Here is a 24,155-nt window from a genome sequence, read left to right on the forward strand (position 1 = left end):
TTCCTCGCATTCTTTTCCCATGTGGGTTATGGCACAATATTGAGTAGTCTTCTCCTGGTCTTCCTTATGTCTTTGGTGATTATATATTTCACATGGTTTGTATATCTCTGTTAACCTTAATATGGTAATGTATCCAATCCTCATCCCTTTCTATTTGGTGAACCATAAGTTTTTTAATGAATCTGTGATTGCCTTTCCCTGTGGAAATATCTTCATTGGTATCAATTTTTAAGTAACTCCAAAAAGTGATATGATAGGATATATGTCTTTTGCTTTCTCACTTACTACAGGTGGCGTGATTACGTCTAGACTCATCTATGGTGCTGCAAATGGCATTGTTTCATTTTTTTCACTAGCGAATATTCCATCTGTACATGGAGGAGTTCTTCTGTGTCCACCCATCTGTTGGTGGACTTTTTGGTTACTTCCATATCTTGGCTATTGTAATACTGTGCCATGCAGATTTGCCTGCCTGTGTCTTTCCAATTCTCTCTTCTTAGATTATAGGTCGAGGAGTGGGCCTGCTGGATCATATGGTAGCTTAATGTTGACCTTTTTAAGGCACCTCCATTCTGCTCTAGTTCGTGGCCCATTCCAACTTACGTCCCCCTTGAAGTTGAGGGTATGCATTTCTCTACAACACCTTCAGCATTTATTGTTTGTAGTTTTCTTGCTGATGGTTATTCTGACAAGTGTGATCTGAAACCTCTTTGTGGTTGAATTAGCACGTGCCTCATAATCCGTTGAAATTGAGCTTGAAGGCATGTCCTTTTTATTTTTCAAGCTATGATTACCCCTTAGTTCTTCAAAGTGTTCTCTTAAAGTATGTGTCACATTTTGAAATGTTTTGGCCATGACCTCCCTCAAGACATTTCGAAGGCAGGTTTCATTTACAGTTCTGCAGTACTTCTTCCTATGAAATGACCATTAGCACAGGCTTTAAAGCTGCTTTTGCAGGTAACTGCCAGAGGGCGGCAGCCTTTCTATGTTCCCCACCCTTGTAACTAGGGGAAAGCCCTTGCGGCCTGTGGTGTTTCTCGGTTATAAATTAGAGTGGAGTGTGCCTGGACAAACCCACACAAGCTGATGTCTCTTTACATTTGTTGGATTTTTAAATTTAATTTTTATTTTTTATTGGAGTAATTTTCCACTGTGTACGTGGACCACTTCGACTTTGTGCATTCCTCGGTTGATGGACATTTTCATTGCTTCCAATTGTTGGCTATGGTAAATAATGTTGGAGTGCATGATTGCCAGCCTGTGACTTTTTGATTCTCATTTTCTCAGGTGATAGGCCCAGCAGTGGGTGTGATTCATTGACTGGTAGCACCGTGTTTCCCTTTTCCAAGCACCTACTTTGTGTTTTCATTAGTGGCTCTTACCACGTCCCCCTTAGAATCGAGGGTACGCAATTCTCCACAATCGCTTCAGCATTTATTGTTTGCAGCATTTATGCTAATGGCCCTTCTGGCTGCTGTGAGCTGATAGGTTTTTGTAATTTGGGCTTGCATGTCTCTGAAAAATCATAAAACTCATCATTTTTCTCCGCCGTTTTCTTTTCTGTTCAAAAAAGGAAACAATTGGGAATACAATATAACTCTTGAAATTGTCTTCTTGGAAGGTTGCCCTCTGTTTAATTTTTTGGTCAATTTTCCACCCCAGAATTTTTTTAGAGAGCAGGTGTCATTTCCCGAACTGCAAGTTTGGTGACTATTTAGTGACCTTTAGCAATGGGTTTAAAGGTGATGTTGTGGGAGGTGGCCTCAAGCAGGCAGCATTTGTCCATTCCCAAATCTGGGTATTAGGGCAGCAGAGCCTTTCTGGAAGTCGTGTTCCTAGGTTGTAAATTACATTGGAATGTGCATGGAGAAACCCCCATAAGTTTATGTCTCATTATTTCTTCTTGGTTTTAAAAATTTTTTTAATTGGGGTAAAGCTTAGAATATTGTTTCTCCTAGGTGTACACAATCTGGTTCATTTGTACATTATATATGTCTATTCAAGTACAGATCCTCTTCCCATGTAAAATGTTACAGAGGGTTCCGCACACCTCCCTTGCTATATGGTCGGTCTTTTTGTGATATATATATAATATGTGTTTGTATACATATAGTACACTAATCTTAATTTATCCATTCCCCCCACCTTTCCTTTTAGATGAGCATAGTTTGTTTTCTAAGTCTGTGAGTGTCTTTCTCTGTGGAAATATGTTCATTTGTGTCAGTTATTAGATAACGCCTATAAGTGATATCATAGAATATAGGTCTTTTGCTTTCGGACTTACCTCATGTTTCGTGATTATCTCCAGACTCATTTGTGGTGCCTCAAAGAGCAATGGTTCATTGTTTTCCATGGCTAATATTCCATTGTGTACATGGACCACTTCTTTTTTATCCATTCACCTCTTGTTGGACATTTTGATTGCTTCACTGTCTTGGCTGTTGTGAATAAGGCTGCACTGCAGCTTTTGCGGCCTGTGTCTTCTCGATTCTTGTCTTCTCAGGTGAGACGTCCAATGACGCGCCTGCTGGATTGAATGGTGCCTCCATTTTTACTTTTAAACACAGCTCCTTTCTTTTCTCATTATTGGCTGTTACCCCTTTACGTCTCACCAGCAGGTAGAGGGTACACAGTTCTCTGAATCCCCTTCAGCATTTATTGTTTGTAGACTTTTTGCTGATGGTCAGTCGACTGGTGTAAGTTGAAACTTTTTGTAGATTAGGTTGCATGGGTCTAACACTCCCTGAGGTTGAGCTTTTATCCATTTTCCTTTTTTTTTCAAAAGAGCGTGAGTAAGACGTAACTCTTCATACGCTCTTCTTGAAACATTTGCCTGTTTTGAATTTTTTTGTCCATTCCCTAGTTCAGCACAATTTTTTAGGGCAGGTGTCCTTTACAGCCCTGAGTCCTTGTGAATGTTAAGTGACCATTAGCTGTGATTTTAAAGCTGCTCTTGCAGGAAACGGCCACAAGGTGGCATCATTTCCCCTTTACCAAATTTGGTAACTGGGGAAACAGAGCCTTAATGGAGGTGGTGTTCTAGGTTGTAAATTAGAATGCAATGTGGCAGGAAAAAGCCCTTTATGTTTATGTCTCATTACTTCTTGTTCATATTTATAATTTACTTTTTATTTTTTATCCAAGCCAATTTGATTAAAATGGTTTGTTTGTTCGGTGTGCAAATGTGGTTCTTTCACACATATACGTGTATCTATTCTTCCTCGCATTCTTTTCCCATGTGGGTTATGGCACAATATTGAGTAGTCTTCTCCTGGTCTTCCTTATGTCTTTGGTGATTATATATTTCACATGGTTTGTATATCTCTGTTAACCTTAATATGGTAATGTATCCAATCCTCATCCCTTTCTATTTGGTGAACCATAAGTTTTTTAATGAATCTGTGATTGCCTTTCCCTGTGGAAATATCTTCATTGGTATCAATTTTTAAGTAACTCCAAAAAGTGATATGATAGGATATATGTCTTTTGCTTTCTCACTTACTACAGGTGGCGTGATTACGTCTAGACTCATCTATGGTGCTGCAAATGGCATTGTTTCATTTTTTTCACTAGCGAATATTCCATCTGTACATGGAGGAGTTCTTCTGTGTCCACCCATCTGTTGGTGGACTTTTTGGTTACTTCCATATCTTGGCTATTGTAATACTGTGCCATGCAGATTTGCCTGCCTGTGTCTTTCCAATTCTCTCTTCTTAGATTATAGGTCGAGGAGTGGGCCTGCTGGATCATATGGTAGCTTAATGTTGACCTTTTTAAGGCACCTCCATTCTGCTCTAGTTCGTGGCCCATTCCAACTTACGTCCCCCTTGAAGTTGAGGGTATGCATTTCTCTACAACACCTTCAGCATTTATTGTTTGTAGTTTTCTTGCTGATGGTTATTCTGACAAGTGTGATCTGAAACCTCTTTGTGGTTGAATTAGCACGTGCCTCATAATCCGTTGAAATTGAGCTTGAAGGCATGTCCTTTTTATTTTTCAAGCTATGATTACCCCTTAGTTCTTCAAAGTGTTCTCTTAAAGTATGTGTCACATTTTGAAATGTTTTGGCCATGACCTCCCTCAAGACATTTCGAAGGCAGGTTTCATTTACAGTTCTGCAGTACTTCTTCCTATGAAATGACCATTAGCACAGGCTTTAAAGCTGCTTTTGCAGGTAACTGCCAGAGGGCGGCAGCCTTTCTATGTTCCCCACCCTTGTAACTAGGGGAAAGCCCTTGCGGCCTGTGGTGTTTCTCGGTTATAAATTAGAGTGGAGTGTGCCTGGACAAACCCACACAAGCTGATGTCTCTTTACATTTGTTGGATTTTTAAATTTAATTTTTATTTTTTATTGGAGTAATTTTCCACTGTGTACGTGGACCACTTCGACTTTGTGCATTCCTCGGTTGATGGACATTTTCATTGCTTCCAATTGTTGGCTATGGTAAATAATGTTGGAGTGCATGATTGCCAGCCTGTGACTTTTTGATTCTCATTTTCTCAGGTGATAGGCCCAGCAGTGGGTGTGATTCATTGACTGGTAGCACCGTGTTTCCCTTTTCCAAGCACCTACTTTGTGTTTTCATTAGTGGCTCTTACCACGTCCCCCTTAGAATCGAGGGTACGCAATTCTCCACAATCGCTTCAGCATTTATTGTTTGCAGCATTTATGCTAATGGCCCTTCTGGCTGCTGTGAGCTGATAGGTTTTTGTAATTTGGGCTTGCATGTCTCTGAAAAATCATAAAACTCATCATTTTTCTCCGCCGTTTTCTTTTCTGTTCAAAAAAGGAAACAATTGGGAATACAATATAACTCTTGAAATTGTCTTCTTGGAAGGTTGCCCTCTGTTTAATTTTTTGGTCAATTTTCCACCCCAGAATTTTTTTAGAGAGCAGGTGTCATTTCCCGAACTGCAAGTTTGGTGACTATTTAGTGACCTTTAGCAATGGGTTTAAAGGTGATGTTGTGGGAGGTGGCCTCAAGCAGGCAGCATTTGTCCATTCCCAAATCTGGGTATTAGGGCAGCAGAGCCTTTCTGGAAGTCGTGTTCCTAGGTTGTAAATTACATTGGAATGTGCATGGAGAAACCCCCATAAGTTTATGTCTCATTATTTCTTCTTGGTTTTAAAAATTTTTTTAATTGGGGTAAAGCTTAGAATATTGTTTCTCCTAGGTGTACACAATCTGGTTCATTTGTACATTATATATGTCTATTCAAGTACAGATCCTCTTCCCATGTAAAATGTTACAGAGGGTTCCGCACACCTCCCTTGCTATATGGTCGGTCTTTTTGTGATATATATATAATATGTGTTTGTATACATATAGTACACTAATCTTAATTTATCCATTCCCCCCACCTTTCCTTTTAGATGAGCATAGTTTGTTTTCTAAGTCTGTGAGTGTCTTTCTCTGTGGAAATATGTTCATTTGTGTCAGTTATTAGATAACGCCTATAAGTGATATCATAGAATATAGGTCTTTTGCTTTCGGACTTACCTCATGTTTCGTGATTATCTCCAGACTCATTTGTGGTGCCTCAAAGAGCAATGGTTCATTGTTTTCCATGGCTAATATTCCATTGTGTACATGGACCACTTCTTTTTTATCCATTCACCTCTTGTTGGACATTTTGATTGCTTCACTGTCTTGGCTATTGTGAATAAGGCTGCACTGCAGCTTTTGCGGCCTGTGTCTTCTCGATTCTTGTCTTCTCAGGTGAGACGTGCAATGACGTGCCTGCTGGATTGAATGGTACCTCCGTTTTTACTTTTAAACACAGCTCCTTTCTTTTCTCATTATTGGCTCTTACCCCTTTACGTCTCACCAGCAGGTAGAGGGTACACAGTTCTCTGAAACCCCTTCAGCATTTATTGTTTGTAGACTTTTTGCTGATGGTCAGTCGACTGGTGTAAGTTGAAACTTTTTGTAGATTAGATTGCATGGGTCTAACACTCCCTGAGGTTGAGCTTTTATCCATTTTCCTTTTTTTTTCAAAAGAGCGTGAGTAAAACGTAACTCTTCATACGCTCTTCTTGAAACATTTGCCTGTTTTGAATTTTTTTGTCCATTCCCTACTTCAGCACAATTTTTTAGGGCAGGTGTCCTTTACAGCCCTGAGTCCTTGTGAATGTTAAGTGACTATTAGCTGTGATTTTAAAGCTGCTCTTGCAGGAAACGGCCACAAGGTGGCATCATTTCTCCTTTACCAAATTTGGTAACTGGGGAAACAGAGCCTTAATGGAGGTGGTGTTCTAGGTTGTAAATTAGAATGCAATGTGGCAGGAAAAAGCCCTTTAGTTTATATCTCATTACTTCTTGTTCATATTTGTAATTTACTTTTTATTTTTTATCCCAGCAAATTCGATTACAATGGTTTGTTTGCTCTAGGTGTGCAAGATGTGGTTCTTTCACACATATACGTGTATCTATTCTTCCTCACATCCTTTTCCCATGTAGGTTATGGCACAATGTTGAGTAGTCTCTCTCCTGGTCTTCCGTACGTCTTTGGTGGTTATATATTTCACATGGTTTGTATATCTTTGTTAACCCCAATATGGTAATGTAACCAATCCTCATCCCTTTCTATTTGGTGAACCATAAGTTTTTTTAATGAATCTGTGATTGCCTTTCTCTGTGGAAATATCTTCATTGGTATCAATTTTTAAGTAACTGCAAAAAGTGATATGATAGGTTATGTGTCTTTTGCTTTCTCACTGACTACAGGTGGCGTGATTACGTCTAGACTCATCTATGGTGCTGCAAATGGCATTGTTTCATTTTTTTCACTAGCGAATATTCCATCTGTACATGGAGGAGTTCTTCTGTGTCCACCCATCTGTTGGTGGACTTATTGGTTACTTCCATATCTTGGCTATTGTAATACTGTGCCATGCAGATTTGCCTGCCTGTGTCTTTCCAATTCTCTCTTCTTAGATTATAGGTCGAGGAGTGGGCCTGCTGGATCATATGGTAGCTCAATGTTTACCTTTTTAAGGCACCTCCATTCTGCTCTAGTTCGTGGCCCATTCCAACTTACGTCCCCCTTGAAGTTGAGGGTATGCATTTCTCTACAACACCTTCAGCATTTATTGTTTGTAGTTTTCTTGCTGATGGTTATTCTGACAAGTGTGATCTGAAACCTCTTTGTGGTTGAATTAGCACGTGCCTCATAATCCGTTGAAATTGAGCTTGAAGGCATGTCCTTTTTATTTTTCAAGCTATGATTACCCCTTAGTTCTTCAAAGTGTTCTCTTAAAGTATGTGTCACATTTTGAAATGTTTTGGCCATGACCTCCCTCAAGACATTTCGAAGGCAGGTTTCATTTACAGTTCTGCAGTACTTCTTCCTATGAAATGACCATTAGCACAGGCTTTAAAGCTGCTTTTGCAGGTAACTGCCAGAGGGCGGCAGCCTTTCTATGTTCCCCACCCTTGTAACTAGGGGAAAGCCCTTGCGGCCTGTGGTGTTTCTCGGTTATAAATTAGAGTGGAGTGTGCCTGGACAAACCCACACAAGCTGATGTCTCTTTACATTTGTTGGATTTTTAAATTTAATTTTTATTTTTTATTGGAGTAATTTTCCACTGTGTACGTGGACCACTTCGACTTTGTGCATTCCTCGGTTGATGGACATTTTCATTGCTTCCAATTGTTGGCTATGGTAAATAATGTTGGAGTGCATGATTGCCAGCCTGTGACTTTTTGATTCTCATTTTCTCAGGTGATAGGCCCAGCAGTGGGTGTGATTCATTGACTGGTAGCACCGTGTTTCCCTTTTCCAAGCACCTACTTTGTGTTTTCATTAGTGGCTCTTACCACGTCCCCCTTAGAATCGAGGGTACGCAATTCTCCACAATCGCTTCAGCATTTATTGTTTGCAGCATTTATGCTAATGGCCCTTCTGGCTGCTGTGAGCTGATAGGTTTTTGTAATTTGGGTTTGCATGTCTCTGAAAAATCATAAAACTCATCATTTTTCTCCGCCGTTTTCTTTTCTGTTCAAAAAAGGAAACAATTGGGAATACAATATAACTCTTGAAATTGTCTTCTTGGAAGGTTGCCCTCTGTTTAATTTTTTGGTCAATTTTCCACCCCAGAATTTTTTTAGAGAGCAGGTGTCATTTCCCGAACTGCAAGTTTGGTGAATATTTAGTGACCTTTAGCAATGGGTTTAAAGGTGATGTTGTGGGAAGTGGCCTCAAGCAGGCAGCATTTCTCCATTCCCAAATCTGGGTATTAGGGCAGCAGAGCCTTTCTGGAAGTCGTGTTCCTAGGTTGTAAATTACATTGGAATGTGCATGGAGAAACCCCCATTAGTTTATATCTCATTATTTCTTCTTGGTTTTAAATTTTTTTTTTTTAATTGTGGTAAAGCTTAGAATATTGTTTGTCCTAGGTTTACACAATCTGGTTCATTTGTACATTATATATGTCTATTCAAGTACAGATCCTCTTCCCATGTAAAATGTCACAGAGGGTTCCACACACCTCCCTTGCTATATAGTCGGTCTTTTTGAGATATGTATATAATATTTGTTTGTATACATATAGTAACACTAATCTTAATTTATCCATTCCCCCCACCTTTCCTTTTAGATGAGCATAGTTTGTTTTCTAAGTCTGTGAGTGTCTTTCTCTGTGGAAATATGTTCATTTGTGTCAGTTATTAGATAACGCCTATAAGTGATATCATAGAATATAGGTCTTTTGCTTTCGGACTTACCTCATGTTTCGTGATTATCTCCAGACTCATTTGTGGTGCCTCAAAGAGCAATGGTTCATTGTTTTCCATGGCTAATATTCCATTGTGTACATGGACCACTTCTTTTTTATCCATTCACCTCTTGTTGGACATTTTGATTGCTTCACTGTCTTGGCTGTTGTGAATAAGGCTGCACTGCAGCTTTTGCGGCCTGTGTCTTCTCGATTCTTGTCTTCTCAGGTGAGACGTCCAATGACGCGCCTGCTGGATTGAATGGTGCCTCCATTTTTACTTTTAAACACAGCTCCTTTCTTTTCTCATTATTGGCTGTTACCCCTTTACGTCTCACCAGCAGGTAGAGGGTACACAGTTCTCTGAATCCCCTTCAGCATTTATTGTTTGTAGACTTTTTGCTGATGGTCAGTCGACTGGTGTAAGTTGAAACTTTTTGTAGATTAGGTTGCATGGGTCTAACACTCCCTGAGGTTGAGCTTTTATCCATTTTCCTTTTTTTTTCAAAAGAGCGTGAGTAAGACGTAACTCTTCATACGCTCTTCTTGAAACATTTGCCTGTTTTGAATTTTTTTGTCCATTCCCTAGTTCAGCACAATTTTTTAGGGCAGGTGTCCTTTACAGCCCTGAGTCCTTGTGAATGTTAAGTGACCATTAGCTGTGATTTTAAAGCTGCTCTTGCAGGAAACGGCCCCAAGGTGGCATCATTTCCCCTTTACCAAATTTGGTAACTGGGGAAACAGAGCCTTAATGGAGGTGGTGTTCTAGGTTGTAAATTAGAATGCAATGTGGCAGGAAAAAGCCCTTTATGTTTATGTCTCATTACTTCTTGTTCATATTTATAATTTACTTTTTATTTTTTATCCAAGCCAATTTGATTAAAATGGTTTGTTTGTTCGGTGTGCAAATGTGGTTCTTTCACACATATACGTGTATCTATTCTTCCTCGCATTCTTTTCCCATGTGGGTTATGGCACAATATTGAGTAGTCTTCTCCTGGTCTTCCTTATGTCTTTGGTGATTATATATTTCACATGGTTTGTATATCTCTGTTAACCTTAATATGGTAATGTATCCAATCCTCATCCCTTTCTATTTGGTGAACCATAAGTTTTTTAATGAATCTGTGATTGCCTTTCCCTGTGGAAATATCTTCATTGGTATCAATTTTTAAGTAACTCCAAAAAGTGATATGATAGGATATATGTCTTTTGCTTTCTCACTTACTACAGGTGGTGTGATTACGTCTAGACTCATCTATGGTGCTGCAAATGGCATTGTTTCATTTTTTTCACTAGCGAATATTCCATCTGTACCTGGAGGAGTTCTTCTGTGTCCACCCATCTGTTGGTGGACTTTTTGGTTACTTCCATATCTTGGCTATTGTAATACTGTGCCATGCAGATTTGCCTGCCTGTGTCTTTCCAATTCTCTCTTCTTAGATTATAGGTCGAGGAGTGGGCCTGCTGGATCATATGGTAGCTTAATGTTGACCTTTTTAAGGCACCTCCATTCTGCTCTAGTTCGTGGCCCATTCCAACTTACGTCCCCCTTGAAGTTGAGGGTATGCATTTCTCTACAACACCTTCAGCATTTATTGTTTGTAGTTTTCTTGCTGATGGTTATTCTGACAAGTGTGATCTGAAACCTCTTTGTGGTTGAATTAGCACGTGCCTCATAATCCGTTGAAATTGAGCTTGAAGGCATGTCCTTTTTATTTTTCAAGCTATGATTACCCCTTAGTTCTTCAAAGTGTTCTCTTAAAGTATGTGTCACATTTTGAAATGTTTTGGCCATGACCTCCCTCAAGACATTTCGAAGGCAGGTTTCATTTACAGTTCTGCAGTACTTCTTCCTATGAAATGACCATTAGCACAGGCTTTAAAGCTGCTTTTGCAGGTAACTGCCAGAGGGCGGCAGCCTTTCTATGTTCCCCACCCTTGTAACTAGGGGAAAGCCCTTGCGGCCTGTGGTGTTTCTCGGTTATAAATTAGAGTGGAGTGTGCCTGGACAAACCCACACAAGCTGATGTCTCTTTACATTTGTTGGATTTTTAAATTTAATTTTTATTTTTTATTGGAGTAATTTTCCACTGTGTACGTGGACCACTTCGACTTTGTGCATTCCTCGGTTGATGGACATTTTCATTGCTTCCAATTGTTGGCTATGGTAAATAATGTTGGAGTGCATGATTGCCAGCCTGTGACTTTTTGATTCTCATTTTCTCAGGTGATAGGCCCAGCAGTGGGTGTGATTCATTGACTGGTAGCACCGTGTTTCCCTTTTCCAAGCACCTACTTTGTGTTTTCATTAGTGGCTCTTACCACGTCCCCCTTAGAATCGAGGGTACGCAATTCTCCACAATCGCTTCAGCATTTATTGTTTGCAGCATTTATGCTAATGGCCCTTCTGGCTGCTGTGAGCTGATAGGTTTTTGTAATTTGGGTTTGCATGTCTCTGAAAAATCATAAAACTCATCATTTTTCTCCGCCGTTTTCTTTTCTGTTCAAAAAAGGAAACAATTGGGAATACAATATAACTCTTGAAATTGTCTTCTTGGAAGGTTGCCCTCTGTTTAATTTTTTGGTCAATTTTCCACCCCAGAATTTTTTTAGAGAGCAGGTGTCATTTCCCGAACTGCAAGTTTGGTGACTATTTAGTGACCTTTAGCAATGGGTTTAAAGGTGATGTTGTGGGAGGTGGCCTCAAGCAGGCAGCATTTGTCCATTCCCAAATCTGGGTATTAGGGCAGCAGAGCCTTTCTGGAAGTCGTGTTCCTAGGTTGTAAATTACATTGGAATGTGCATGGAGAAACCCCCATAAGTTTATGTCTCATTATTTCTTCTTGGTTTTAAAAATTTTTTTAATTGGGGTAAAGCTTAGAATATTGTTTCTCCTAGGTGTACACAATCTGGTTCATTTGTACATTATATATGTCTATTCAAGTACAGATCCTCTTCCCATGTAAAATGTTACAGAGGGTTCCGCACACCTCCCTTGCTATATGGTCGGTCTTTTTGTGATATATATATAATATGTGTTTGTATACATATAGTACACTAATCTTAATTTATCCATTCCCCCCACCTTTCCTTTTAGATGAGCATAGTTTGTTTTCTAAGTCTGTGAGTGTCTTTCTCTGTGGAAATATGTTCATTTGTGTCAGTTATTAGATAACGCCTATAAGTGATATCATAGAATATAGGTCTTTTGCTTTCGGACTTACCTCATGTTTCGTGATTATCTCCAGACTCATTTGTGGTGCCTCAAAGAGCAATGGTTCATTGTTTTCCATGGCTAATATTCCATTGTGTACATGGACCACTTCTTTTTTATCCATTCACCTCTTGTTGGACATTTTGATTGCTTCACTGTCTTGGCTGTTGTGAATAAGGCTGCACTGCAGCTTTTGCGGCCTGTGTCTTCTCGATTCTTGTCTTCTCAGGTGAGACGTCCAATGACGCGCCTGCTGGATTGAATGGTGCCTCCATTTTTACTTTTAAACACAGCTCCTTTCTTTTCTCATTATTGGCTGTTACCCCTTTACGTCTCACCAGCAGGTAGAGGGTACACAGTTCTCTGAATCCCCTTCAGCATTTATTGTTTGTAGACTTTTTGCTGATGGTCAGTCGACTGGTGTAAGTTGAAACTTTTTGTAGATTAGGTTGCATGGGTCTAACACTCCCTGAGGTTGAGCTTTTATCCATTTTCCTTTTTTTTTCAAAAGAGCGTGAGTAAGACGTAACTCTTCATACGCTCTTCTTGAAACATTTGCCTGTTTTGAATTTTTTTGTCCATTCCCTAGTTCAGCACAATTTTTTAGGGCAGGTGTCCTTTACAGCCCTGAGTCCTTGTGAATGTTAAGTGACCATTAGCTGTGATTTTAAAGCTGCTCTTGCAGGAAACGGCCACAAGGTGGCATCATTTCCCCTTTACCAAATTTGGTAACTGGGGAAACAGAGCCTTAATGGAGGTGGTGTTCTAGGTTGTAAATTAGAATGCAATGTGGCAGGAAAAAGCCCTTTATGTTTATGTCTCATTACTTCTTGTTCATATTTATAATTTACTTTTTATTTTTTATCCAAGCCAATTTGATTAAAATGGTTTGTTTGTTCGGTGTGCAAATGTGGTTCTTTCACACATATACGTGTATCTATTCTTCCTCGCATTCTTTTCCCATGTGGGTTATGGCACAATATTGAGTAGTCTTCTCCTGGTCTTCCTTATGTCTTTGGTGATTATATATTTCACATGGTTTGTATATCTCTGTTAACCTTAATATGGTAATGTATCCAATCCTCATCCCTTTCTATTTGGTGAACCATAAGTTTTTTAATGAATCTGTGATTGCCTTTCCCTGTGGAAATATCTTCATTGGTATCAATTTTTAAGTAACTCCAAAAAGTGATATGATAGGATATATGTCTTTTGCTTTCTCACTTACTACAGGTGGCGTGATTACGTCTAGACTCATCTATGGTGCTGCAAATGGCATTGTTTCATTTTTTTCACTAGCGAATATTCCATCTGTACATGGAGGAGTTCTTCTGTGTCCACCCATCTGTTGGTGGACTTTTTGGTTACTTCCATATCTTGGCTATTGTAATACTGTGCCATGCAGATTTGCCTGCCTGTGTCTTTCCAATTCTCTCTTCTTAGATTATAGGTCGAGGAGTGGGCCTGCTGGATCATATGGTAGCTTAATGTTGACCTTTTTAAGGCACCTCCATTCTGCTCTAGTTCGTGGCCCATTCCAACTTACGTCCCCCTTGAAGTTGAGGGTATGCATTTCTCTACAACACCTTCAGCATTTATTGTTTGTAGTTTTCTTGCTGATGGTTATTCTGACAAGTGTGATCTGAAACCTCTTTGTGGTTGAATTAGCACGTGCCTCATAATCCGTTGAAATTGAGCTTGAAGGCATGTCCTTTTTATTTTTCAAGCTATGATTACCCCTTAGTTCTTCAAAGTGTTCTCTTAAAGTATGTGTCACATTTTGAAATGTTTTGGCCATGACCTCCCTCAAGACATTTCGAAGGCAGGTTTCATTTACAGTTCTGCAGTACTTCTTCCTATGAAATGACCATTAGCACAGGCTTTAAAGCTGCTTTTGCAGGTAACTGCCAGAGGGCGGCAGCCTTTCTATGTTCCCCACCCTTGTAACTAGGGGAAAGCCCTTGCGGCCTGCGGTGTTTCTCGGTTATAAATTAGAGTGGAGTGTGCCTGGACAAACCCACACAAGCTGATGTCTCTTTACATTTGTTGGATTTTTAAATTTAATTTTTATTTTTTATTGGAGTAATTTTCCACTGTGTACGTGGACCACTTCGACTTTGTGCATTCCTCGGTTGATGGACATTTTCATTGCTTCCAATTGTTGGCTATGGTAAATAATGTTGGAGTGCATGATTGCCAGCCTGTGACTTTTTGATTCTCATTTTCTCAGGTGATAGGCCCAGCAGTGGGTGTGATTCATTGACTGGTAGCACCGTGTTTCCCTTTTCCAAGCACCTACTTTGTGTTTTCATTAGTGGCTCTTACCACGTCCCCCTTAGAATCGAGGGTACGCAATTCTCCACAATCGCTTCAGCATTTATTGTTTGCAGCATTTATGCTAATGGCCCTTCTGGCTGCTGTGAGCTGATAGGTTTTTGTAATTTGGGCTTGCATGTCTCTGAAAAATCATAAAACTCATCATTTTTCTCCGCCGTTTTCTTTTCTGTTCAAAAAAGGAAACAATTGGGAATACAATATAACTCTTGAAATTGTCTTCTTGGAAGGTTGCCCTCTGTTTAATTTTTTGGTCAATTTTCCACCCCAGAATTTTTTTAGAGAGCAGGTGTCATTTCCCGAACTGCAAGTTTGGTGACTATTTAGTGACCTTTAGCAATGGGTTTAAAGGTGATGTTGTGGGAGGTGGCCTCAAGCAGGCAGCATTTGTCCATTCCCAAATCTGGGTATTAGGGCAGCAGAGCCTTTCTGGAAGTCGTGTTCCTAGGTTGTAAATTACATTGGAATGTGCATGGAGAAACCCCCATAAGTTTATGTCTCATTATTTCTTCTTGGTTTTAAAAATTTTTTTAATTGGGGTAAAGCTTAGAATATTGTTTCTCCTAGGTGTACACAATCTGGTTCATTTGTACATTATATATGTCTATTCAAGTACAGATCCTCTTCCCATGTAAAATGTTACAGAGGGTTCCGCACACCTCCCTTGCTATATGGTCGGTCTTTTTGTGATATATATATAATATGTGTTTGTATACATATAGTACACTAATCTTAATTTATCCATTCCCCCCACCTTTCCTTTTAGATGAGCATAGTTTGTTTTCTAAGTCTGTGAGTGTCTTTCTCTGTGGAAATATGTTCATTTGTGTCAGTTATTAGATAACGCCTATAAGTGATATCATAGAATATAGGTCTTTTGCTTTCGGACTTACCTCATGTTTCGTGATTATCTCCAGACTCATTTGTGGTGCCTCAAAGAGCAATGGTTCATTGTTTTCCATGGCTAATATTCCATTGTGTACATGGACCACTTCTTTTTTATCCATTCACCTCTTGTTGGACATTTTGATTGCTTCACTGTCTTGGCTATTGTGAATAAGGCTGCACTGCAGCTTTTGCGGCCTGTGTCTTCTCGATTCTTGTCTTCTCAGGTGAGACGTGCAATGACGTGCCTGCTGGATTGAATGGTACCTCCGTTTTTACTTTTAAACACAGCTCCTTTCTTTTCTCATTATTGGCTCTTACCCCTTTACGTCTCACCAGCAGGTAGAGGGTACACAGTTCTCTGAAACCCCTTCAGCATTTATTGTTTGTAGACTTTTTGCTGATGGTCAGTCGACTGGTGTAAGTTGAAACTTTTTGTAGATTAGATTGCATGGGTCTAACACTCCCTGAGGTTGAGCTTTTATCCATTTTCCTTTTTTTTTCAAAAGAGCGTGAGTAAAACGTAACTCTTCATACGCTCTTCTTGAAACATTTGCCTGTTTTGAATTTTTTTGTCCATTCCCTACTTCAGCACAATTTTTTAGGGCAGGTGTCCTTTACAGCCCTGAGTCCTTGTGAATGTTAAGTGACTATTAGCTGTGATTTTAAAGCTGCTCTTGCAGGAAACGGCCACAAGGTGGCATCATTTCTCCTTTACCAAATTTGGTAACTGGGGAAACAGAGCCTTAATGGAGGTGGTGTTCTAGGTTGTAAATTAGAATGCAATGTGGCAGGAAAAAGCCCTTTAGTTTATATCTCATTACTTCTTGTTCATATTTGTAATTTACTTTTTATTTTTTATCCCAGCAAATTCGATTACAATGGTTTGTTTGCTCTAGGTGTGCAAGATGTGGTTCTTTCACACATATACGTGTATCTATTCTTCCTCACATCCTTTTCCCATGTAGGTTATGGCACAATGTTGAGTAGTCTCTCTCCTGGTCTTCCGTACGTCTTTGGTGGTTATATATTTCACATGGTTTGTATATCTTTGTTAACCCCAATATGGTAATGTAACCAATCCTCATCCCTTTCTATTTGGTGAACCATAAGTTTTTTTAATGAATCTGTGATTGCCTTTCTCTGTGGAAATATCTTCATTGGTATCAATTTTTAAGTAACTGCAAAAAGTGATATGATAGGTTATGTGTCTTTTGCTTTCTCACTGACTACAGGTGGCGTGATTACGTCTAGACTCATCTATGGTGCTGCAAATGGCATTGTTTCATTTTTTTCACTAGCGAATATTCCATCTGTACATGGAGGAGTTCTTCTGTGTCCACCCATCTGTTGGTGGACTTATTGGTTACTTCCATATCTTGGCTATTGTAATACTGTGCCATGCAGATTTGCCTGCCTGTGTCTTTCCAATTCTCTCTTCTTAGATTATAGGTCGAGGAGTGGGCCTGCTGGATCATATGGTAGCTCAATGTTTACCTTTTTAAGGCACCTCCATTCTGCTCTAGTTCGTGGCCCATTCCAACTTACGTCCCCCTTGAAGTTGAGGGTATGCATTTCTCTACAACACCTTCAGCATTTATTGTTTGTAGTTTTCTTGCTGATGGTTATTCTGACAAGTGTGATCTGAAACCTCTTTGTGGTTGAATTAGCACGTGCCTCATAATCCGTTGAAATTGAGCTTGAAGGCATGTCCTTTTTATTTTTCAAGCTATGATTACCCCTTAGTTCTTCAAAGTGTTCTCTTAAAGTATGTGTCACATTTTGAAATGTTTTGGCCATGACCTCCCTCAAGACATTTCGAAGGCAGGTTTCATTTACAGTTCTGCAGTACTTCTTCCTATGAAATGACCATTAGCACAGGCTTTAAAGCTGCTTTTGCAGGTAACTGCGAGAGGCCGGCAGCCTTTCTATGTTCCCCACCCTTGTAACTAGGGGAAAGCCCTTGCGGCCTGTGGTGTTTCTCGGTTATAAATTAGAGTGGAGCGTGCCTGGACAAACCCACACAAGCTGATGTCTCTTTACTTTTGTTGGATTTTTAAATTTAATTTTTATTTTTTATTGGAGTAATTTTCCACTGTGTACGTGGACCACTTCGACTTTGTGCATTCCTCGGTTGATGGACATTTTCATTGCTTCCAATTGTTGGCTATGGTAAATATTGTTGGAGTGCATGATTGCCAGCCTGTGACTTTTTGATCCTCATTTTCTCAGGTGATAGGCCCAGCAGTGGGTGTGATTCATTGACTGGTAGCACCGTGTTTCCCTTTTCAAAGCACCTACTTTGTGTTTTCATTACTGGCTCTTACCACGTCCCCCTTAGAATCGAGGGTACGCATTTCTCCACAATCGCTTCAGCATTTATTGTTTGCAGCATTTATGCTAATGGCCCTTCTGGCTGCTGTGAGCTGATAGGTTTTTGTAATTTGGGTTTGCATGTGTCTGAAAATTCGTAAAACTCATCATTTTTCTCCGCCGTTTTCTTTTCTGTTCAAAAAAGGAAACAATTGGGAATACAATATAACTCTTGAAATTGTCTTCTTGGAAGGTTGCCCTCTGTTTAATTTTTTGGTCAATTTTCCACCCCAGAATTTTTTTAGAGAGCAGGTGTCATTTCCCGAACTGCAAGTTTGGTGACTATTTAGTGACCTTTAGCAATGGGTTTAAAGGTGATGTTGTGGGAGGTGGCCTCAAGCAGGCAGCATTTGTCCATTCCCAAATCTGGGTATTAGGGCAGCAGAGCCTTTCTGGAAGTCGTGTTCCTAGGTTGTAAATTACATTGGAATATGCATGGAGAAACCCCCATTAGTTTATGTCTCATTATTTCTTCTTGGTTTTAAATTTTTTTTTTAATTGGGGTAAAGCTTAGAATATTGTTTGTCCTAGATGTACACAATCTGGTTCATTTGTACATTATATATGTCTATTCAAGTACAGATCCTCTTCCCATGTAAAATGTTACAGAGGGTTCCACACACCTCCCTTGCTATATGGTCGGTCTTTTTGAGATATGTATAAAATATGTGTTTGTATACATATAGTAACACTAATCTTAATTTATCCATTCCCCCCACCTTTCCTTTTAGATGAGCATAGTTTGTTTTCTAAGTCTGTGAGTTTCTTTCTCTGTGGAAATATGTTCATTTGTGTCAGTTATTAGATAACGCCTATAAGTGATATCATAGAATATAGGTCTTTTGCTTTCCGACTTACCTCATGTTTCGTGATTATTTCCAGACTCATTTGTGGTGCCTCAGAGAGCAATGCTTCATTGTCTTCCATGGCTAATATTCCATTGTGTACATGGACCACTTCTTTATCCATTCACCTGTTGTTGGACATTTTGATTGCTTCACTGTCTTGGCTATTGTGAATAAGGCTGCACTGCAGCTTTTGCGGCCTGTGTCTTCTCGATTCTTCTCAGGTGAGACGTCCAATGATGCGCCTGCTGGATTGAATGGTGCCTCCATTTTTACTTTTAAAAACAGCTCCTTTCTTTTCTCATTATTGGCTGTTACCCCTTTACGTCTCACCAGCAGGTAGAGGGTACACAGTTCTCTGAAACCCCTTCAGCCTTTATTGTTTGTAGACTTTTTGCTGATGGTCAGTCGACTGGTGTAAGTGGAAACTTTTTGTAGAGTAGATTGCATGCGTCTAACACTCCCTGAGGTTGAGCTTTTATCCATTTTCCTTTTTTTGAAAAAGGGTGTGAGTAAAACTTAACTCTTCATAATCTCTTCTTGAAACATTTGCCTGTTTTGAATTTTTTTGTCCATTCCCTACTTCAGCACCAATTTTTAGAGCAAGTGTCCTTTACAGCCCTGAGTCCTTGTGAATGTTAAGTGACCATTAGCTGTGAGTTTAAAGCTGCTCTTGCAGGAAACGGCCACAAGGTGGCAGCATTTCTCCTTTACCAAATTTGTTTACTAGGGAAACAGAGCCTTAATGGAAGTGGTGTTCTAGGTTGTATATTAGAATGGAATATGCCAGGAAAAAGCCCTTTAGTTTATGTCTCATTACTTCTTGTTCATATTTGTAATTTACTTTTTATTTTTTATCCCAGCAAATTTGATTACAATGGTTTGTTTGTTCTAGGTGTGCAAGATATGGTTCTTTCACACATATACGTGTATCTATTCTTCCTCGCATCCTTTTCCCATGTAGGTTATGGCACAATGTTGAGTAGTCCCTCTCCTGGTCTTCCGTACGTCTTTGGTGGTTATATATTTCACATGGTTTGTATATCTTTGTTAACCCCAATATGGTAATGTAACCAATCCTCATCCCTTTCTGTTTAGTGAACCATAAGTTTTTTTAATGAATCTGTGATTGCCTTTCTCTGTGGAAATATCTTCATTGGTATCAATTTTTAAGTAACTCCAAAAAGTGATATGATAGGATATGTGTCTTTTGCTTTCTCACTGACTACAGGTGGCGTGATTACGTCTAGACTCATCTATGGTGCTGCAAATGGCATTGTTTCATTTTTTTCACTAGCGAATATTCCATCTGTACATGGAGGAGTTCTTCTGTGTCCACCCATCTGTTGGTGGACTTTTTGGTTCCTTCCATATCTTGGCTATTGTAATACTGTGCCATGCAGATTTGCCTGCCTGTGTCTTTCCAATTCTCTCTTCTTAGATTATAGGTCGAGGAGTGGGCCTGCTGGATCATATGGTAGCTTAATGTTGACCTTTTTAATGCACCTCCATTCTGTTCTATTTCGTGGCCCTTTCCAAGTTACGTCCCCCTTGAAGTTGAGGGTATGCATTTCTCTACAACACCTTCAGCATTTATTGTTTGTAGTTTTCTTGCTGATGGTTATTCTGACAAGTGTGTTCTGATACCTCTTTGTGGTTGAATTCGCACGTGCCTCATAATCCATTGAAATTGAGCTTGAAGGCAAGTCCTTTTTATTTTTCAAGCTGTGATTACCCCTTAGTTCTTCAAAGTGTTCTCTTAAAGTATGTGTCACATTTTGAAATGTTTTGGCCATGACCTCCCTCAAGACATTTTGAGGGCAGGTTTCATTTACAGTCCTGCATTACTTCTTCCTATGAAATGACCATTAGCACAGGCTTTAAAGCTGCTTTTGCAGGTAACTGCCAGAGGGTGGCAGCCTTTCTATGTTCCCCACCCTTGTAACTAGGGGAAAGCCCTTGCGGCCTGTGGTGTTTCTCGGTTATAAATTAGAGTGGAGTGTGCCTGGACAAACCCACACAAGCTGATGTCTCTTTACATTTGTTGGATTTTTAAATTTAATTTTTATTTTTTATTGGAGTAATTTTCCACTGTGTACGTGGACCACTTCGACTTTGTGCATTCCTCGGTTGATGGACATTTTCATTGCTTCCAATTGTTGGCTATGGTAAATAATGTTGGAGTGCATGATTGCCAGCCTGTGACTTTTTGATTCTCATTTTCTCAGGTGATAGGCCCAGCAGTGGGTGTGATTCATTGACTGGTAGCACCGTGTTTCCCTTTTCCAAGCACCTACTTTGTGTTTTCATTAGTGGCTCTTACCACGTCCCCCTTAGAATCGAGGGTACGCAATTCTCCACAATCGCTTCAGCATTTATTGTTTGCAGCATTTATGCTAATGGCCCTTCTGGCTGCTGTGAGCTGATAGGTTTTTGTAATTTGGGTTTGCATGTGTCTGAAAATTCGTAAAACTCATCATTTTTCTCCGCCGTTTTCTTTTCTGTTCAAAAAAGGAAACAATTGGGAATACAATATAACTCTTGAAATTGTCTTCTTGGAAGGTTGCCCTCTGTTTAATTTTTTGGTCAATTTTCCACCCCAGAATTTTTTTAGAGAGCAGGTGTCATTTCCCGAACTGCAAGTTTGGTGACTATTTAGTGACCTTTAGCAATGGGTTTAAAGGTGATGTTGTGGGAGGTGGCCTCAAGCAGGCAGCATTTGTCCATTCCCAAATCTGGGTATTAGGGCAGCAGAGCCTTTCTGGAAGTCGTGTTCCTAGGTTGTAAATTACATTGGAATGTGCATGGAGAAACCCCCATAAGTTTATGTCTCATTATTTCTTCTTGGTTTTAAAAATTTTTTTAATTGGGGTAAAGCTTAGAATATTGTTTCTCCTAGGTGTACACAATCTGGTTCATTTGTACATTATATATGTCTATTCAAGTACAGATCCTCTTCCCATGTAAAATGTTACAGAGGGTTCCGCACACCTCCCTTGCTATATGGTCGGTCTTTTTGTGATATATATATAATATGTGTTTGTATACATATAGTACACTAATCTTAATTTATCCATTCCCCCCACCTTTCCTTTTAGATGAGCATAGTTTGTTTTCTAAGTCTGTGAGTGTCTTTCTCTGTGGAAATATGTTCATTTGTGTCAGTTATTAGATAACGCCTATAAGTGATATCATAGAATATAGGTCTTTTGCTTTCGGACTTACCTCATGTTTCGTGATTATCTCCAGACTCATTTGTGGTGCCTCAAAGAGCAATGGTTCATTGTTTTCCATGGCTAATATTCCATTGTGTACATGGACCACTTCTTTTTTATCCATTCACCTCTTGTTGGACATTTTGATTGCTTCACTGTCTTGGCTATTGTGAATAAGGCTGCACTGCAGCTTTTGCGGCCTGTGTCTTCTCGATTCTTGTCTTCTCAGGTGAGACGTCCAATGACGCGCCTGCTGGATTGAATGGTACCTCCATTTTTACTTTTAAACACAGCTCCTTTCTTTTCTCATTATTGGCTGTTACCCCTTTACGTCTCACCAGCAGGTAGAGGGTACACAGTTCTCTGAAACCCCTTCAGCATTTATTGTTTGTAGACTTTTTGCTGATGGTCAGTCGACTGGTGTCAGTTGAAACTTTTTCTGGATTAGATTGCATGCGTCTAACACTCCCTGAGGTTGAGCTTTTATCCATTTTCCTTTTTTTTTAAAAGAGTGTGAGTAAAACTTAACTCTTCATAATCTCTTCTTGAAACATTTGCCTGTTTTGAATTTTTTTGTCCATTCCCTACTTCAGCACAATTTTTTAGGGCAGGTGTCCTTTACAGCCCTGAGTCCTTGTGAATGTTAAGTGACTATTAGCTGTGATTTTAAAGCTGCTCTTGCAGGAAACGGCCACAAGGTGGCATCATTTCTCCTTTACCAAATTTGGTAACTGGGGAAACAGAGCCTTAATGGAGGTGGTGTTCTAGGTTGTAAATTAGAATGCAATGTGGCAGGAAAAAGCCCTTTAGTTTATATCTCATTACTTCTTGTTCATATTTGTAATTTACTTTTTATTTTTTATCCCAGCAAATTCGATTACAATGGTTTGTTTGCTCTAGGTGTGCAAGATGTGGTTCTTTCACACATATACGTGTATCTATTCTTCCTCACATCCTTTTCCCATGTAGGTTATGGCACAATGTTGAGTAGTCTCTCTCCTGGTCTTCCGTACGTCTTTGGTGGTTATATATTTCACATGGTTTGTATATCTTTGTTAACCCCAATATGGTAATGTAACCAATCCTCATCCCTTTCTATTTGGTGAACCATAAGTTTTTTTAATGAATCTGTGATTGCCTTTCTCTGTGGAAATATCTTCATTGGTATCAATTTTTAAGTAACTGCAAAAAGTGATATGATAGGTTATGTGTCTTTTGCTTTCTCACTGACTACAGGTGGCGTGATTACGTCTAGACTCATCTATGGTGCTGCAAATGGCATTGTTTCATTTTTTTCACTAGCGAATATTCCATCTGTACATGGAGGAGTTCTTCTGTGTCCACCCATCTGTTGGTGGACTTATTGGTTACTTCCATATCTTGGCTATTGTAATACTGTGCCATGCAGATTTGCCTGCCTGTGTCTTTCCAATTCTCTCTTCTTAGATTATAGGTCGAGGAGTGGGCCTGCTGGATCATATGGTAGCTCAATGTTTACCTTTTTAAGGCACCTCCATTCTGCTCTAGTTCGTGGCCCATTCCAACTTACGTCCCCCTTGAAGTTGAGGGTATGCATTTCTCTACAACACCTTCAGCATTTATTGTTTGTAGTTTTCTTGCTGATGGTTATTCTGACAAGTGTGATCTGAAACCTCTTTGTGGTTGAATTAGCACGTGCCTCATAATCCGTTGAAATTGAGCTTGAAGGCATGTCCTTTTTATTTTTCAAGCTATGATTACCCCTTAGTTCTTCAAAGTGTTCTCTTAAAGTATGTGTCACATTTTGAAATGTTTTGGCCATGACCTCCCTCAAGACATTTCGAAGGCAGGTTTCATTTACAGTTCTGCAGTACTTCTTCCTATGAAATGACCATTAGCACAGGCTTTAAAGCTGCTTTTGCAGGTAACTGCGAGAGGCCGGCAGCCTTTCTATGTTCCCCACCCTTGTAACTAGGGGAAAGCCCTTGCGGCCTGTGGTGTTTCTCGGTTATAAATTAGAGTGGAGCGTGCCTGGACAAACCCACACAAGCTGATGTCTCTTTACTTTTGTTGGATTTTTAAATTTAATTTTTATTTTTTATTGGAGTAATTTTCCACTGTGTACGTGGACCACTTCGACTTTGTGCATTCCTCGGTTGATGGACATTTTCATTGCTTCCAATTGTTGGCTATGGTAAATATTGTTGGAGTGCATGATTGCCAGCCTGTGACTTTTTGATCCTCATTTTCTCAGGTGATAGGCCCAGCAGTGGGTGTGATTCATTGACTGGTAGCACCGTGTTTCCCTTTTCAAAGCACCTACTTTGTGTTTTCATTACTGGCTCTTACCACGTCCCCCTTAGAATCGAGGGTACGCATTTCTCCACAATCGCTTCAGCATTTATTGTTTGCAGCATTTATGCTAATGGCCCTTCTGGCTGCTGTGAGCTGATAGGTTTTTGTAATTTGGGTTTGCATGTGTCTGAAAATTCGTAAAACTCATCATTTTTCTCCGCCGTTTTCTTTTCTGTTCAAAAAAGGAAACAATTGGGAATACAATATAACTCTTGAAATTGTCTTCTTGGAAGGTT

This window comes from Balaenoptera borealis (genome assembly GCF_965194805.1).
Source record: "Balaenoptera borealis genome assembly, chromosome: 10".
Lineage (NCBI taxonomy): Eukaryota > Metazoa > Chordata > Mammalia > Artiodactyla > Balaenopteridae > Balaenoptera > Balaenoptera borealis.